The sequence below is a fragment of the Saimiri boliviensis genome, chromosome 4 (assembly GCF_048565385.1).
Source record: "Saimiri boliviensis isolate mSaiBol1 chromosome 4, mSaiBol1.pri, whole genome shotgun sequence".
Classification (NCBI taxonomy): domain Eukaryota; kingdom Metazoa; phylum Chordata; class Mammalia; order Primates; family Cebidae; genus Saimiri; species Saimiri boliviensis.
The window spans coordinates 99,993,201-100,009,881 of NC_133452.1; the positions used below are offsets into that span (position 1 = coordinate 99,993,201).

Sequence of the window (16,681 nt, forward strand, 5' to 3'; positions counted from 1 at the left end):
CAATATTTGAGTATACGTTAACTAGCAAATGGAGGAAGAGAGGTTTCAGAGAGTTGAGATGCAGAGAGAAAAAACCCAAGGCAAAAGTATTTAATACTACATCCTCTTATAATACTAGCTCATTAAAGCACTATTATATAAATTGTTTCCCAAAGTCTATTATATGCCAAAGAGAAAAACTGTACAAGAGTAGCATTTGGGGTCTGTATAGAAAGAATAAAAAACCTTGACCATCTTAGGCCAGGCGCGGTGGCTCAAGCCTGTAATCCCAGCACTTTGGGAGGCTCAGGCTGGTGGATCACGAGGTTAAGAGGTCGAGACCATCCTGGTCAACATGGTGAAACCCCGTCTCTACTAAAAATACAAAAAATTAGCTGGGCATGGTGGCACGTGCCTGTAATCCCAGCTGCTCAGGAGGCTGAGGCAGGAGAATTGCTTGAACCCAGGAGGTGGATGGAGGTTGCAATGAGCCGAGATCGCGCCATTGCACTCCAGCCTGGGTAACAAGAGCGAAACTCCATCTCAAAAAAGAAAAAAACCTTGGCCATCTTAAATCCCCACCATAAAAATATGGAAGGAAGAAAGGACCAGTAAACTCAGATCTACTTTTTTCTTTTGAGACATGTTTCACTTTCGTTGCCCAGGCTGGAGTGCAATGGTACAATCTTGGCTCACCGCCACCTCCAGGCCACAGGTTCAAGCAATTCTCCTGCCTCAGCCGAGTAGCTGGGATTATAAGCATCTGCCACCAGGGCTAGCTAACTTCATATTTTTAGTAGAAATGGGGTTTTTCTGTGTTCATCAGGCTGGTCTTGAACTCCCAACCTCAGGTGATCCACCCACCTTGGGCTCAGATCCACTATTAACTAGCTGTGGAATCTTTGGCCCCTCACTCAGTTTCTATATCTATCCTTTCAGGGTGTTAGACTAGAATCATATCTAAGGTTTATTCCAACTCTATTATTTTGTATTTATTTATTAAAAAGTAATTCTAAATGTATGTTTTAATTTTGGGGAAAATGAAGTTTGCTATGTGGAAGGAAAAACAATTCCCGGGGAATAGGAAGTTATCTTAACAATACAGAGTTTACTTCCCATTGCAATCCTCTGGCAAAACATGACTTCTGAGCTTTACTCCCTTATATATGATATTAGTTTTCTATAGATGCCATAAGAAATTAACACAAACAGGCCAAGTGAAGTGGCTCATGCCGGTAATCCCAGCACTTTCCAAGGCCGAGGCAGCTGGATCACTTGAGATCAGGAGTTCGAGACCAGCCTACCCAAATAGTGAAACCCTGTCTCTACTAAAAATCCAAAAATTAGCCAAGCATTGTGGTGTGTGCCTGTAATTCCAGCTACTCAGGAGGGTGAGGCAGGAAAATCACTTGAACTCGGGAGGTGGAGGCTGCATTGTGCTGAGATCACACTACTGTACTCCAGCCTGCGGAAACAGAGCAAGACTTCGTCTCAAAAAAAAAAAAAAGAAAGAAAGAAATTAACATAAACTTAGTGGCTGAAATAATACCCATTTATTATTTTATAGTTCTGGAGATCAGAAGTCCAGAATGGGTCTCACTGGGCTAAAATCAAGGTGTTGGCAGGGCTGCATTCCTTCTGGAGGCTCTAGGAGAGAACCCATCTCCTGGCTTTTTCCATATTCTAGAGGCTGCCCACATTTCTTCACTGGTGGCCCCCTTTCTCCATCTTCAACCAGCAATACTGCATTTCTCTGATCATTCCTCTGTAGTCATCTCTCTGACCATAGCTGGGAAAGTTTCTCCACTTTTAAGAATCCATGTGATTAAGTTCAGCCCACCTGGAAAACCCAGGAAAATCTCCCCACTTCAAAGCCTTTACCCTTGTTCACATCTGCAAATCGTTTCTGCCCTACAAGGTGACATATTTACAAGTTCCATTTTTGAGGAGCAATTTCTTCTCTCTACCATTAGTACCTAATCATCCAATCAAGATCAAAAGAATTTCTCTCAAGCTTGGAATTCCACTGACTTCCTCCATTTGGCACTTAGGGTGTCTCAACATTCTTCCCTTTCCTTTTCTTTATCATCCAGTTGGATAATAATGTTTTAATCTAAAATAAATTTTAACATTTTATGTCATTCTGAAAATTCATTCAGAAATTCAGAAAACATAAAGTAAAACAACTGGTTTCTCAATTTTGTCATAAAATTATAAGTAAATTTGCTATACACAATGCATGTGTTACCTCAAACCCAATCACTGAAAAATTATTTTAAAAATTAGTCTCAGTCCCTTATGTGATTCTGAAATTTGAGCAGCATGCTAGAAATGTTGAAGAACACACATGAGGTATTTTTTTAACAGATTTTGAGACATAATTAAGCTACGATAAATTACACATTTAAAGTATACAATTCAATAAATTCTGACATATGTACATATATCCATGAAACCATCACGACAATTAAGATGATGAACATAACTATTACTCACAAACATTTTCTTCACAAGTCATCCATTTGCAGCTCAGGTCTCCAGGCAATCTGATCTGCTTTTTGAATAGATTTTACGGAATTTCATAAATGTGTCATTTTTTTCTGACTTCATTTCCTTACTAAAATTATATTGAGAATAAAATATGTTGTACGTATCAATGACTCATTCCCTTTTATTGTTGAATAGTATTCCATTGTATAAATAGATCACAAATGTCCCTGTTGACTCACATTTGAATATATTCAATTTTTGCCTATTACAAATAAAGCTGCCATGTATTTAAATACAAATCTTTATGTGTTCATATGTATTCATTCCTCTTGGATAAATGCCTAGGAGCAAAATGGCTGCAGCACTTGGTAGTGTTTATTTTAAGTCCTTAAGAAAATGCCAAACTGTTTTCCAAAGTGGTTGCACCATTTTACATTCCCAGAACAAGTATATAAGAAAGAGTTTCAGCTGCTCCACATCCTCACTAACACTTATTACTGTCAGGCTTTTAAACTGAACACATTCACATTACAGTGGTATACTCTTAAAGTTTTACTCTGCATTTCACTAATGACTGATGATGTTGATCATCTTTTTTTAATGTGCTTATTTGCTGTTCACGTATCTTCTCTGACAAAACATCTGTTCAAACATTTTGACCATTTTTTAATAGGTTGTTTATCTTATTATTTTTGAGGGATTTTTTTTCTTTCTTTTTTTGGAGACAGAGTCTCACTCTGACACCCAGGCTGGAGTGCAGTGGCGCAATCTCAGTTCACTGTTCACTGCAACCTCAGCCTCCCAAGTTCAAGCGATTCTTGTGCCTCAGCCTCCCGAGTAGCTGAGGTCACAGGCCTGTGCCAGCATGCCTGGCTGATTTTTGTATTTTTAGTACAGACGGGGTTTCACCACATTGGCCAGGCTGGTCTCAAACTCTTGGCCTCAAGTGATCTGCCCACCTAGGCCTCCCAAAGTGCTGGGATTATAGGCGTGAGCCACTGGAACTGGTCTTAATATCATTGAGCGTTGAGAGTTCCTTATATATTCTGAATACAAGTCTTTTATCAGATTATCTTCTACAAGTATTTCCTCCCAGCCTGGGGCTTGTCCTTTTATTCTCTTAAACATGGCTTTCAAAGAGATATTCTTAATATTAATGAAGTCCAATTTATCATTTTTTTCTTTTATAAATCATGCTTTTGATGTTGTACCTAAGAAATCTTTACCAAGCCCAAAGTCAAAACAATTTTCTTCCAGAGATTTTATAAACTTGGGCTTTCCATTTAGGTCTATGATTTTCGAGTTAACTTTTATGTATCATGTAAGGTATAACTCAAGATTCACGTTTTTATATATGAAGACCAAACTGTTCCAAAACCTTTATTTTTGAAAGGACAACACTCTTTCTATTTAATTGTCTTGGCAGCTTCTTCAAAAATCAACTGACTATGTATTTTTTCTGGACTTTTCTATTCTGTTCCATGAATCTGTTTATCTTTACATCAGTTACCACAAATACTGTGCTTTAATCACTATAGCTGTAAGTTTTGGAAATCAGTGTTAAATCCTCCATCTCTGTTGCTCTTTGTCAAAATAGTTTTGGCAATTCTAGATCTTTGCATTTCCATATGAATTTTAAAACCAGTCATCACTTTCTTGAATCTTCCAATCTTTGAACACAGTATCTGTTCATTTATTTAGATTTTCTTTAATTTTTCTCAACAATGTTTTATAAGCTTGCAGTTAGAGAAGAGCTTGTATATTTTTTGTGAAATTCAGCCTTATTTAGTATTTTTTTTACTGTCAGTATTATTTTTAAATTCTAACACCTGATTGATTTGTTAGTATATAGAAATACAACTGACTTTTCTATATTGATCTTGTATCCTGTAAATTTGTTAAGCATACTTAATTGCTCTAATACCATTTTTGTAGAAATCATAGGCAATCATGTCATCTGTGAATAAAGAGAATTTTACTTCTCCCTTTACAATCTGGAATACTTTTTCTTATCTTATTGCACTGGCTAGAACCTCTAGAACAATGGTGAATACAATTGGGAATAGCAGATCCCTGACTTGTTCTAAATATTGTAAGGAAAGCATTCAGTCTTTCAGCATTAACTATGATTTCAGCTATTGGTTTTTCACAGATGCTCTTTATCAGATTGAAAAGTTCCCTTCTTTTCCTCATTTGCTGAGTTTTTATCAGCAAGGCATGTTAAATCTTATTAAATGTTTTTTTCTGCATCTATTGAGCTGATCATATGCTTCCCTTGCTTATGTGGTACATGACATTGGTTTTCAAATGTTACATCAACCTTGCATACCTGGAATAAACCCTATTTGGTCACTGCATTTTATCATTTTTATATATTATTGGAGTCAATTTGCTAAAATTTTGTTAAAAATTTTGCAGGCTAGGTGTGGTGGCTCACACTTGTAATGCATTTTGGGAGGCCAATGTGAGTAGATTGTTTGAGCCCAGGAGTTCGAGATCAATCTGGGCAACATGGTAAAACCTCAACTCTACCAAAAACAAAAATTAGCCAAGCATGGTAGCATGCACGTATAATCCTAGCTACTCAAGAGACTGAGGTGGGAAGATGGCTTAACCCCAGGAGGCGGAGGTTGCAGTGAGCCATGAGATCGCACCACCACACTCCAGTCTAGGCAACAGAGTGAGACGCTGGCTTGGGGGCAGGGGCGGAAAGAATTTTGCAACTATGTTCATGAGGGATATTGGTCTATAATTTTCTTTCTTTGTAATGCATTTGTCAAATGTTGGTAGACTAGATTTGTCTAGTTTGGCATTTGGTAATACCAGTGTCATAGAATGACTTAAGAAATATTCCATCTTTATCAACTTTATGAAGGAGTTTGTATAAAATTGGAATTATGACTTCCTAAAATGTTTAGCAGTATCAGGAATACCATGTAGGCCCAGAGTTTTCTTTGGGGAATTCAATTTATTTAACAGATACAGGACTTTTCAGGTTGTTTCTTCTTCAGTGAGCTTAGGTATTTTTTATCTTTCAAGGAATTTGCACATTTCATCTAGGTGTCTAATGTATTAGTATAAAGTAATTCATATTCTCTTATTGATCCTTTGAATAATTATAGAATCTGAGCTTTCTAGGCAATTATTTCATTCTTGATATTGGTAATATGTGTGTTCTCTGTTTCTTGATTAGTCAGATTAGAGGTTTGTCAATTTTATTGTTCTCAAATAACCACCTTTTGATTTCACTGACTTTCTCTACTAGTTTTTTTTTTTTCTATTCTACCAATTTTGGCTTCTATCCTTAACTCTTTTCCTGTTTACTTTGGGTTTACTTTTCTCTTCTTTTTCTAATTTCTTAAGGTGAACGCTGAGGACACTGATTTGTGATTTTACTTTTTACCCAATACAGGCATTTAGTGCTATGAATTTTCCTCTGAACATTTGCATTAACCACAACCTACAAATTCTGATGATTTTCATTAAGTACAAAATACTTTCTAAATTCATCTTTGATATTCTTCTTTGACCTGTGGGCTTCTTAGGAATATATTAGTTTCTAAATATTTAGGAATTTTCTAGGTATCTTTCTGTTATTGACTTTTAATTCCCTTTGGTCAGCGTATACCTACTCTATAATAATCTAAGTCACTTTAAATGCATTGACATTGTTTTATGAACCAAAATATGGTCTATCTTATGAAATGTCCTGTGTGCAACTGAAAAAATTGTGTATTCTGCTTGTACTGCATAGAATACCATGTAAATGTCAATTAGGTTAGTTGATAGTGTTGTTGACATCTTCTAAGTCATTTTTTGTCTACTTGTTCTATCAACTATTGAGAGAGAGGTGGGGTATTGAAGTCTCCAACTATAATTTTAGATCAATTTCTCCTTTTAGTCCTATCAGTTTCTGATTCATGTATTTTGAAGCTCTGTTACTAGGTGCATAAATATTTAGGACTATTAATTTCACTTGATGAATTGACTCATTATCATTATTAAATCATCTTCTTTATTGCTAGTAATATTTGCACTAAAATGTAATGTCTGAAATTAGTATAGCTATTTCAGCTTTCTTTTGATTAGCATTAGCAATAAGACATCCTTTTCCAACCTTTCAATTTCAGTTATATAATATTTGTATCTCTATACATAAAGTATGTTTCTTTTTTTGAAAGAGATGGGGTGTCACCATGTTGGCCAGGCTGGTCTTGAACTCCTGACCTCAGGTGATCCACCCATCTCGGCCTCCCAAAGTGCTGGGATTGCAGGCTTGAGCCACCACACCCGGCCTATAAAGTATGTTTCTTATAGGCAGCATATAGTGGGTTTTGCTTTTTTATTTAATCTACTAAGCTCTGCCTTTTGAGGTGTTTAGACCACTTATATTAAATATGATTATTAATATGGTTTGGTGTAAATCTGCCATCTTATTTGTTTTCCATTCATCACATCTGTTCTTTGTTCCCTTTTTCATCTTTTTCTTGGATCTCTGACTTTATAATGATCAAATTTAGAAATTTCTTGACACTGTTTCTTCAAAATTATTTTCTGTATTTCCTCCTCTCCTTAACACTACAACTACATGCATATTAGGCCACATGAAGTTGTCACACAGCTCACTGATGCTCTATTCATTTTTTCCTAGTCTTTTTTTCTTTCCTCTCTGAGTTTATTTTGGATAGTTTATGTTGCTATGACTTCAAGTTTTCTTTCAGAAATTTCTCTCCCCCTACCTTCCCTCCTTTTTTCTTTCTTTCCTTCATTTATTTAAGAGACAGGGTATTCTTGCTTTATTGCCCAGGCTGGAGTGTAGTGGCATGATCATGGCTCACTGCAGCCTTGACCTCCTAGGCTCAAATGATCTATCCACTTCAACCTCCCAAGTAACTAGGACTGCAACTGTGCACCACCATGCCCAACTAATTTTTAAATTGCATTTATTTTATGGCCGGGCATGATGGCCTCACACCTACAAGCCCAACACTTAGGGAGGCTGAGGCAGGAGAATCATTTGAGCCCAGGAGTTTGAGGCCATCCTGAGCAACATGGCAAAACCCCATCTCTATGAAAAAAATCAACAAATTAGCTGGGTATGGTGACACCGTGCCTGCAGTCTCAGCTACTTGGGAGGCTGAGGCAAGAGGACTGCTTTAGCCTAGGAGGTTAAGGCTGCAGTGAGCCATAATCATGCCACTGCATTCCAGCCTGGGTGACAGAGTGAGACCCTATCTCAAAAAATAAAAATAAGAATAATTTTTTTAAGAAGAAAAAAGTATTTTTTTAAAGAGATGGGGGGGGGGAATCTCACTCTGTCACCCAGGCTGGTCTCAAACTCCTGGCCTCAGGCAATCGTTTCACCCTGGCCTCCCAAAGTGCTGGGATTATAGGCATGAGCCACTGCACCCAGTCTGGCTTCAAGTTTTCTAATCTTTTCTCCTGCACTGTCTAATTTGCTGTTAAACCCAAGCAGTGCATTTTTCATTTCCCACATTATAGTTTTCAGCTCTAGATGTTCAATTTGGCTCATATCTTCCATATTTGTATTTAACATTCACAATGTTTCTGGGTACTTTCTTGACTGTATGGAATATAGTTATAATAACTTTTAATATCTCTGTTTGCTAATTCCATCATCTCTGTCATTTCTGGGTCTGTTCCTAGTGACTGATTTTCTTTTTCATAGGCTATATTTTTCCCACTTCTTTGCAAACTTGTTAATTTTTTACTGGTGACTAAAATAAAATTTTAACTTAGTGAGAGCTACGTATTATTGCATTCCTACAAATACTGAGCTTTGTTCTGGGATGCAGTTAAGTTAATTGGAAACGGTTTGATCCTTTGGATACCTTTTTTTTTTAATTAATTTTTTTAATTGTACTTTAGGTTCTGATGTACATGTGCAGATCATGCAGGATTGTTGCATAGGTACACACATGGCAATGTGGTTTCCTGCCTCCATCCCCCCGTCATCTATATCTGGCATTTCTCGCCATGTTATCCCTCCCTGACCTCCCCTGGATACTTGTTTTTAAGCTTTTTTTTTTTGTTTTTTGGTTTTTTTTTGAGATACAGTTTCACTCTGCAGTCCAGACTGCAGGGTAGTGGCACGATCTCAGCTCACGGAGACTTCTGCCTCCCAGGTTCAAGTGATTCTCCTGCCTCAGCCTCCCAAGTAGCTGGGATTACAGGTGCACACCCCTGCACTCAACTAATTTTTTTGTATTTTTAGTAGAGACAGGGTTTCACCATGTTGGCCAGACTGGCCTTGAACTCCTAATCTCAGGTAATCTGCCCCCCTCAGCCTCACAAACTGCTAGGATTACAGGCATGAGCCACCATGCCCAGCCTTTAAGCCTTTTTTTTAAATTTATTACTATTATTTTTTAATAGCTCAATGCAGCCTTGAATTCCTGGGCCCAAATGATCCTCCCATCTCAGCCTCCCAAGTAGCTGGGAATACAGGTGTATACCACTAGGTCCAGCCCATTTTAAAATTTTTTTGTAGAGACAGGATCTCACCATGTTGCCCAGGCTGGTCTTGTAACTCTTGTGCTCAAGAAATCCTCCTGCCTCGACCTCCTAAAGTGCTGAGGATCGCTACTCAGGAGGCTGAGGCAGGAGAATTGCCTGAACCCAGGAGGCGGAGGTTGCAGTGAGCCGAGATCGCGCCATTGCACTGCAGCCTGGGTAACAAGAGCGAAACTCCGTCTCAAAAAAAAAAAAAAAAAAAGTGCTGAGGATTACAGGTGTGAGCAACCACGCCCAGTCTGCTTTTAAGCTTTGCTGGAGGGATGAGAGCATTCCTCACTCTAGGGCTACATTTGCCTCACTACCTAGGCAATACCTTTCTGAGTAATCTACCCTATGTCCTGTGACTTATGAAGATTTTCTGGTCTGTGTGGTGGAAACCAACTATTCTTGACCCTGACAAAGAATTAGGAATTCTTCCCTCAAATTCTTTTGGGTGCTTCTAAGTTTTTGGTAGCCTCCGCACAACACATTCACTGACCAGTACTCATTTGAAGACTTAGGGGGACTGTCTGCAGACCTCTGGAGTACTCTAACTGTGCAGCTCTCTCCTCTCCAAACTCTGGCCACTTTGGCCTTCCTGGACTCCAGCTCCATCTTCTCAAGTCAAAGAGATTTCTGTGCTCTGCCTGGGGTCCCCCTCCGTACCCTGAAACCTGGAACTCTTGTTACGCAATAAGCTAATATATAACTATAGATTCTATCTTGTTTGTTTCTGCTTTCTTGGGATCACTGTCCTGTGCTGCCTGTTGTTCAGTATGAAACTGATGCTTAACATATTTTGTCTACGTTTTTGCTTATTTTGTGATTACAGCCAAGAGAGTAAATCCAATCTTGCTATTCCATCTTGGCCAGAAGCTCAAAGCCGTAAGTACAAGGGAGACATAGTAAAAAGACACAAGTAAGGGGAAGAAAGTGTCTTATAGAGTAGCTGAACAAATTTTGACAGTCTGAAATGTAAAGGGGATAGGTTTTTCATGTCTCTATAAATAAAGTCAAAGCCTGTAGCTAATGCTTTATTTTAAAATAGATACTATGTGTGCATATTTCTACAAGTCTAGATAACTGAGTCTTATTTTGTTTCTTCAATCTATATAAAAATGGCTATTTTAAACCTTGCAAGAAAAAAAAGAAGGCTGGGTGCGGTGGTTCACGCCTGTAACCCCAGCACTTTGGGAGGCAGAGGTGGGTGGATCACAAGGTCAAGAGATTGAGACCATCCTGGCTAACATGGTGAAACCCCATCTCTACTAAAAATACAAAAAATTAGCCAGGTGTGGTGGTGTGTGCCTATAGTCCCAGCTACTCAGGAGGCTGAGGCAAGAGAATTGCTTGAAACCGGAAAACGGAAGTTGCAGTGAGCCAGGATCGCACCACTGCACTCCAGCCTGGTGATAGAGCGAGACTCTGTCTCAAAAAAAAAAAAAAAAAGAAAAAGAAAAATTGTGATTTTACATTTCAGAAGGCCATTAACAAATAAATATCACAATAAAAAAAAAAACTGAGACCAAACTATTTCTCCCCTTCTTTTGAGTAATTCAATTTAAAAATATGCCAGATAAATCATCTTAATACTTCAAAGTTATAATGCTACAACAGTTGCCTTTGGGTGACTTTGTATTAATAGGCTTTAGCAGGTCTTTAAATTTCTCTTTCCCTTTGGAACAAACCCCAAATGCCCACCTATTACACTACTTAAACTAGAAAGAAAACCCCAAACTATTTAGAGCACAAACACTCTGCAACACACTTGCAAACAGCACGTGAACAGCAGCCGTCACCAAGCCACAGAGCTCTCCCTTCTCTGTAAACTTTTAACTAACCCTAGCACCACCTGCAGATCTCTTAAAAAGCATATAATTTCAGGCTGGGTGCCATGCCTCATGCCTGTAATTGCAGCACTTGCTTGAGCCCAGGAGACCAGCCTGGGCAATATAGGGAGGTCCTGTCTCTACAAAATAAAGTAAAAAAATTAGCCAGGTGGGAAAGCACACTCCTGTAGTCCCAGCTACATTGGGAGCTGAGGTGGGAGGATCATTTGAACCCAAGAGATTGGTGCTGCACTGAGCTGTGATCATGCCACTATACTCCAGGCTGAGACACAGAGCAGGACGTCTCCATATATAATATATATATATATATATATATATATATATATATATATATATACACACACATACATATGTATAATTTCATAAGAAAACAATATATACAGATGCCAAAAACGACGGAACTCAAACAGAGGCAAAAAAGGCAGTGAAGAGCTCTGCTTGAACAATTTCCTTTTCCCCCTCCCCAAATCACTTTCCATCAAAAGTGGCTTCTGTAGCTCAGACTATACTGACTTGTCACCTTCAGGGTACTCTGCCACTGTTCATTCCACTTACCAATGGGAATTAGATAAACTAGCCAGATTTCTTAAATTTTATCCAAAGGTTCTGATGAAAGTCCTAAGCTAGGGTGTGAGAAAGAGGCTTTTAACGGAGAGTGGAAAGACAGATGAGAAAGTAAACAAAACTGACTGGAGAGGGAAAGGAGCATTCAAGGAATTGAGTATTATATCTGAGGCTGGCCCACTCTAATCATAACCCTATACCTTAGCTCCTCACCTTCACACAGTTTTCCTAGAAAGATGGGTACCTGGATTTTATCTACAGAGTAAAGAAGGGTTGTATTTTGAGTTATTTTATTAGTCAAAACTTAAATTTTAAAAATTATAACTATGTTATATGTAACATAGTTTGGGAAATAAAGAAAATATGTTAACCATATACAAATATTACAATTTTAGGGTACTTTTTAAAAAAATAGACTTTATTTGTTAGAGCATTTTAGGTTCACAGCAAAAGTGAGCAGAGTACAGAGAGTTCTCATATACCTGCTGCCTGCCCCGAGCCTCCTCCACTATCAACTCTGACACCAGAGTGTTACGTTTATTATAACTGATGAACTTACGCTGGTGATCATTAACAATCCATGAACCTACATCATTATCACCCAAGTCCATAACAGTTTACATTAGGGTTCACTCTTGACGTTGTATATTGTATAGGTTTGGACAAATGCATAATGACATGGATCCACCATTACAGTATCAGGGTAGCTGACCTGTCTTAAAAGTCCTCTGTGCTCTGCTTATTCATTTCTCCATTTACACTAACTCTTGGAAACCACTGATTTTTTTTTTTTTTTTTTTTTTTTTTGAGACAGAGTTTCACTCTGTTGCCCAGGCTGGAGTGCAGTAGCACAATCTCAGTTCACTGCAATCTCCACCTACTGGGTTCAAGTGATTCAACCTCCCGAGTAGCTGGGACTACAGGCATGCGCCACCACACCAAGCTAAATTTTGTATTTTTAGTAGAGACAGGATTTCACCATGTTGGCCAGGCTTGTCTCAAATTCCTGACCTCAGGTAATCTGCCTGACCTCAGGTAATCCCAGCTTCCCAAATTGCTGGGATTACAGGCATCTTCTCCCTCCACCCTGGGAAGTCCCAGTCCCATTATCCTGGTGTGAGAACAAATTTGGGCTTTCCTGCTCCACCTGAGGTAACCAACTCTCTTTCATAATCAGGAAACCAAATGTCACCTTCTCAAGAAACTTTATTTTCACATAGCTGAAGTGTAAAACATAGGTGACCATTTTTAATAAGCATAAATCTTTTAGCCACACAATGTCTACAAGAATTATGACTTTAAAATTTTTGTATTTCAAAGATATCTGAACTGAAATAAATCAGTTTCTTTTAAAAAAAAAAAAAATGTAGCTGGGTGTGGTGGCATGTGTCTTTAGTCCCAGCTGCTCGGCGGGGCTGGGGTAGGAGGATCACCTGAGCCTAGGAGGTCAAGGCTGAAATGAGCCATGATTGTGCCACTTCACCCCAGACTGGGTGACAGAGTGAGAGACCCTGTCTAAAAAAAAAAAAAAAAGTCCATATACAGGTTTTTGTCTGGATATATGTTTTCAACTCATTTGGGTACACACCAAGGAGCATAACTGCTGCATTATATGGCAATGGTATGTTTAGTTTTCTAAGAAATTGCCAGACTGTCTTCCAAAGTGGTTTTACCATTTTGCGTTACCACCAGCAACAAATGAGAGTTCCTGTAGTTCCACATCCTTGTCCGCATTTGGTGTTGTCAATGTTTTGGACTTTAGCCAGTCTAATAAGTGTGCAGTGGTATCTCATTATTGTTTTAATTTGCAGGGTTTTTTTTTTTTTCTTTTTGAGACAGAGTCTTGCTCTGTTGCAGTGGAATGATCTCGGCTCACTGCAACCTCCACCTCCCAGGTTCAAGTGATTCTTCTGCCTCAGCCTCCTGAGTAGCTGTGATCACAAGCACATACCACTATGCCTGGCTAATTTTTGTATCTTTAGTAGAGACAGGGTTTCGGCACGTTGGCCAGGCTGGTCTCAAACTCCTGACCTCAGGTGATCCACCCACCTCAGTCTCCCAAAGTGCTGGGATTACAGGCATGAGCAACTGTGCCCAGCCATGTTTTAATCTGCAATTTCTTAATGACACACAATGTTGAACATCTTTTCATATCTTTGTTTGCCATCAATGTATCTTCTTTGGTAAGGTGTCTGTTAAAGTATTTTGCCCATTTTGAAATCAGTTTTTCTTATTGTTGAGTTTTAAGAGTTTTTTGTATATCTTGGATAACAGTCCTTTATCAAATATATCTTTTGCAAAGTCTGTAATTTGTCTCCTTATTCTCTTGGTAAGGGTTATTTTAAACATTTATCGTTTTTCATTTATTTATTTTTCTTATCTCAGCATCTTCCCAATAAACATTTTTTTCATACAGTTGCCCTCATAGTGTACCTATTTTATATTCTGATTCTTCCAATTTAACACTATGCACATTTTAAAATGTCACTATTTAGTAGTATTAAAATAACTACAATTATAAATGACTACATTATATCCTATTGAATGCTCTCCAAACTGATGAATGAAATCCTTGCCAAAATCTAAGCTGGCTTTGTGGCAGAATTTAGCAAGCTGATCCTAAAATTCATATGGAAATTTAAGAGACCCAAAATAACCAAAACAATCTTAAGAAGAAAAAAGTGGTAGAACACACACTTTATAGTTTCAAAACTTACTACAAAGCTACACTAATCAAGACAATGTGGTAGTGTCAAATGGACAGACACACACAGATCATGGAATAGAACTGAAAGTCAAGAAATAAACTTACATTCAGCCGGGCATGGTGGATCACGCCTGTAATCCTAGCACTTTGGGAGGCCGAGGCCTGAGGTCAGGAGTTCTAGACCAGCCTGACCAACATGGAGAACCCCTTTTCTAAAAAACCAACCAACCAACCAACCAACCAACCAGCCAAATAAACTTACATTCATGGTCAACTGAGTTTTGAAAAGGGTACCAGGACACTTCTGGGATAAAGAACAGTCTTTTCAACAAATTGTGCTGGGACAACTATCTCTTCACATGCAAACGATTACAACGTTGGACAAACCTTAAACCATTTACAAAAAGTAACTCAAAATGAATCAAAGACATAAATGTAAAATATAAAACTATAGAACTCTTATTAGAAACCATAGGGGTAAATCTTCACTGACCTTGGATTTGGCAAAGGTTTCTTATGTAAAACTGAAGGCCAAAGCAACAAAAAAATAGAAAAACTGAACTTCATCAAAATTTAAAACTTTTGTGTCAAAGGACATCATAAAGGAAATGAAAAGGTAATGCACGGAATGGGAGAAAAATTTTGCAAGTCATACATATAATGAGATCTGTAGCCAGAATATAGTAAGAGGCCAGGTGCAGAGGCTCACATCTGTAATCCCATGTAATTATAAGCAATTAACATAATTAAAAGTATGGGTTCTCTTTATTACATATGTAATCCCAGCACTTTGGGAGGCCAAGGTGGGAGGATCACTTGAGCTCAAGAGTTGGAGATCAGGCTGAGCAACATGGCAAAACCCCATCTCTAAAATAAATAAACATATATATGTACACACACATGTATGTATATATAAAGAAATCCTCCAAATCAATAAAAAGACAAAGCGAATTCAAAATGAGCAAAAAATATGAACAAATCTTCTCCAGAGAAGATGTAACAAATGGCCACATGAAAAGACGCTTGGCCAGGCACTGTGGCTCACACCTGTAATCCCAGCACTTCGTAAGGCCAACGTGGGCAGATCACCTGAGGTCAGGAGTTCAAGACCAGCCTGGCCAACAAGGTGAAACCCTGTCTCTACTAAAAATACAAACCTTAGCCAGGCATGGTGGCATGCGCCTATAGCCCTGCTACTCAGAAAGCTGAGGCAGAAAAATTGCTTGAACCAAGATCATGCCCACTGCATTCCAGCCTGGGTGACAGAGCAAGACTCCATCTCAAAAAAAAAAAAAAAAAAAAGAAGATGCTCGGCCAGGCGTGGTGGCTCAAGCCTGTAATCCCAGCACTTTGGGAGGCCGAGGCGGGTGGATCACGAGGTCAAGAGATCGAGACCATCCTGGTCAACATGGTGAAACCCCGTCTCTACTAAAAATACAAAAAAATCAGCTGGGCATGGTGGTGCGTGCCTGTAATCCCAGCTACTCAGGAGGCTGAGGCAGGAGAATTGCCTGAACCCAGGAGGCGGAGGTTGCTTTGAGCCGAGATCGTGCCATTGCACTCCAGCCTGGGTAACAAGAGCAAAACTCCGTCTCAAAAAAAAAAAAGATGCTCAACATCATTAATCATTAAAGAGATACAAATCAAAACTACAATAAAATACCAAACATACCCACTAAGATGACTACTATAAAAAAGGTAACAAGCTGTATACAGTGGCTCACACCTGTAATCCCAGCACTTTCGGAGGCAGAGGCAGGCAGATCACTTGAGGTTAGAAGTTTGAAACCAGCCTGCCTGACATGGTGAAACCCGTCTCTACCAAAAAATACAAAAATTAGCTGGGCATGGTGGCACATGCCTATAGTCCCAGCTACTCAGGAAGTTGAGGCACAAGAATCACTTGAACCCGGGAAATGGAAGTTGCAGTGAGCTGAGATCACACCACTGCACACCAGCCTGGGTGACAGAGTGAGAGCCTATCCAAAAGAAAAAAAAAAAGAGAGAGAGAGAATAACAAATATTGAAAAAGATGTGGAGAAAGTGAGACTCTTACTCACTGCCTTGGAGAATATAAAATGGTGTGGCTGCTTTGGAAAATAGCCTGGAACTTCTCTAAAAAGTTAAATAGTTAAGCCATTTGCCCTAATAATTCCATTCCTAGGTGTATCCCTAAGGAAAATGAAAACATATGTCCACACAGAAACTTATAGACAAATATTCATGACAGCACTGTTTATATACATGTATATAATAATTATTATATATAATAATAATAGCCAAAGAATGAAAATAATCCAAGTGTCCATTAACTGAATAATGAAGAAACAAAACATGGTATATCCACATAATGGAATATTAACCAGCAATGCTGTACTGATAACATACTACAACATGGATGAACCTTGAAAACACTAATGTTAAATGAAAGCAGCCAGTCATGAAAGGCCATGCATTATATGATCCCATTTATATGGAAGGTTCAGAATAGGCAAATTCATACAGACATAAAGTAGACTGGTGGTTGCTTAGGGTTAGGGGAAACAGGAGGAAATGGGGAGTGGGAAATTTCTTT

At 38.6% G+C, this 16,681-nt stretch overlaps 1 protein-coding gene across 8 annotated transcripts in view; it reads right to left on the minus strand.

The window, feature by feature from the left end:
- The window catches only part of FKBP5 (FKBP prolyl isomerase 5), a 155,402-nt gene that overhangs the window by 79,493 nt on the left and 59,228 nt on the right, over positions 1-16,681 (minus strand). The window contains exon 1 of one of the 8 annotated variants that reach the window (XM_074397047.1): positions 2,476-7,736. The exons of the other annotated variants lie outside the window; for them this stretch is intronic. The gene's annotated coding sequence lies outside the window, so the exon portion shown is untranslated. Of the gene's footprint in view, positions 1-2,475; positions 7,737-16,681 lie in introns of those variants that run through there. 8 annotated transcript variants of the gene reach the window in all.